The sequence below is a fragment of the Rutidosis leptorrhynchoides genome, chromosome 7, assembly GCF_046630445.1.
Source record: "Rutidosis leptorrhynchoides isolate AG116_Rl617_1_P2 chromosome 7, CSIRO_AGI_Rlap_v1, whole genome shotgun sequence".
NCBI classification, from domain to species: Eukaryota; Viridiplantae; Streptophyta; class Magnoliopsida; order Asterales; family Asteraceae; genus Rutidosis; species Rutidosis leptorrhynchoides.
The window spans coordinates 59236080-59238869 of NC_092339.1; positions in this window are offsets into that span (position 1 = coordinate 59236080).

Sequence of the window (2790 nt, forward strand, 5' to 3'; positions counted from 1 at the left end):
ACAGGACTTAATAATAAATCTTACATAGCATGATGCTTCAACATCTAAGGAAGTAAAGTCAAGGTTTTACATAGCATGATGTTTAATAATTACACCAGGATGTCGACTGAGTGTAACCCAAGGTTTTAATATTTTGTTATCAACTATACCAAGTGTCCTTGTACATAATTTCACCCCTGTTTTAATTATTCTAGTGGCTATTAATCCATTCCCGTGTCCGGTTAAATGAACGATTATTCGTACATATAAATACCCCGCCCATCGTGTCCGATTGAGTGTATATGGTAATTTATAGGGACGCCCAATTGTAAATCTTTATATTAACATTAACAAACTATCATTTAGTTAAACAAATATAAAGCCCATTAATAGCCCATAGTCTAATTTCCACAAGTGTCGTTCTTTTGTCCAAACCCCAATTATGGTACAAAGCCCAATTACCCAATTTTAGTAATTAGCCCAACATCATGATTACTTCGTTTTAAATAAGCATAATAATAACTTAGCTACGAGACATTAATGTAAAAAGGTTGAACATAACTTACAATGATTAAAAATAGCGTAGCGTTACACGGACAAAATTTCGATTTACACACTCAGACGATCTCTATCATAAATCTTATTATTATCATAATTTAAAATTAAAATTAAGATTATTGTTATATCTGATTACATTAACATTATGATAGAGAGATATAGATTTATAGATATATTTTTAGGTAGAAAAAGGATGGAAAAGGGTGTCTCTAAATCATCGATTTAGATGGCCTTTTATAGGCAAATGATAAATTAAAATTTTCACTTATGACCCCTGAACTATGCTCAATTAACAACTTTTTATTATTTAATATTATTCTTATTATGAATTATTTAAATATTATATTATATTCTTGTGCATTGTTGACTTGTAATTTTTACACCGTTGTGTCGAGCGTTGAGAGTTGACTCATGTCCCGGTTCCGGATTTTCGAACGTCCTTTCGTACAATTTTATATTGTGTACTTTGCATTTTGTAACTTGTACTCTTGTCATTTTTAGACGTTCTTCATCAATAATTTGAACCTTTTTGATTGTATCTTGTACTTTTGAGCTTTTTGGACCTTTTTGTCTTCAATTCGTCGAATCTGCCTTTTGTCTTCACTTTTTAATATTTAAACGAATATTACTTGAAAATAGAACAATTGCAACTAAAATCTTGTCTTTCTTGGGGGATAATGCTATGAAATATATGTTCCTTTTTAGCCTTATCAATATTCCCACACTTAAGCGTTGCTTGTCCTCAAGCAATATAGTCTTGAAAAACACTTGAATCACTTCTTTATTCTTCACACTTTGTACATCAGTGATTTCAATACGGTGGTATGAACAATGATAGTAACGATGTGGTTAAAGGTGGGTGTGTCATTCACAGTTGCCTTGGGTTTAGGTCAACGACACTTTCAATCAAATAGCCGATATACTTTCGGTTTCCAAAGCAAAGTGCACATTTGAAAGGCGGTTTATAGTCCCACATGACTATAAAAATTTAGATCCTTTAAGGAAATTGGATCTTTATGAAAACATTTGATCTTTTGAAAATTCAAGCTAGATTTTACCCTAGACAAGTTTTCTGATTTGATCCATCATTGGTGTTGCAAAATATATTTGTGGATCAATATTTTGGCTAAAACTTTTAGGCTCGTGTAATCCACTGCTATCCCGGTATCGAATAGCACACATCCAGTTTACTTGTTCCGTATATTACCTTTCGGTAAACTACCGTCCGGTTGTAAAGGAAAGCGATGAACAAGAAACTGTTAAGGCAATGTCTTGTGACATGCATTTGATTATGTTCTAATTACGTGTTGGATGCTAGTACTATCCTTGGTAGGAGCAATAGTAAAGATCATCCTATAATTTTTTTCGGTCTGGCACAAGGTCCTGTCTCCGACCATGCTATGCAACCACCGTTCTTACGGTTGACACCCGATTTGGTTCAGGTGACCTAATGAATTCTAGGTGAATTCTCAGGATTTTACGTTCAATGGTAATGAACGCATTGAAAATGGGTTTTCAGAAAACAAATCGGTTTGTAATTTTGATCAAAATATTTTCTCGTTCAAGCTCGAGTTTAGATATCATTGAATTCCATGAGTTTGAATTCTCAATCTTTAAGGTCAATCTCAAGGATTGAGTAATATCAGGCTTAAAAGCTGATTTTTAATCTTTAAGGAGATTATCCTTTCTGGGGATCTGATTCATTAGTCTTATCCAGCTAATTTGCACGGTGCCCCCCCATTGTACGAGATAAATCCTTCTCATGGTTAGGATAAATCTGACCACTTGGCGACCCTGTTTAATGCTGAGGTCCGTGGATTTCCTGCTGATTTTAGTGATGACTTTTCTAGATTTTTCGTCAACCTACAGCTGGTCTGGACGACAACTTCATGACCTAAATCAAGAAGCACGTTTCTTTTTCGGAAGACTTTACTTCCTTTTAATGATGGAATTGATTCATCGTGTAGATCCATCTCTTCTTTTCTTTCATCGGGTAAAACAGTTTAGTTTAGTCCAAAGCAAAAGTATTTTCAGTTATTTGTTACAGATAGATGTGACATATGTTTAAGATAACTTGGTAAATTTTCCCACACTTGGCATTTATTTTCCTTTTTATCGTCCTCTATTCCATTTTAAATGAATTTTAACATTTTGATTTGTTTCTCAATTTATGTCCTTTCCGAGGCAACAATAATTTCGGTGTTAAAACCTAGTTTTATCGTTCATAAATATGTATAAACATGATTTTGAGTT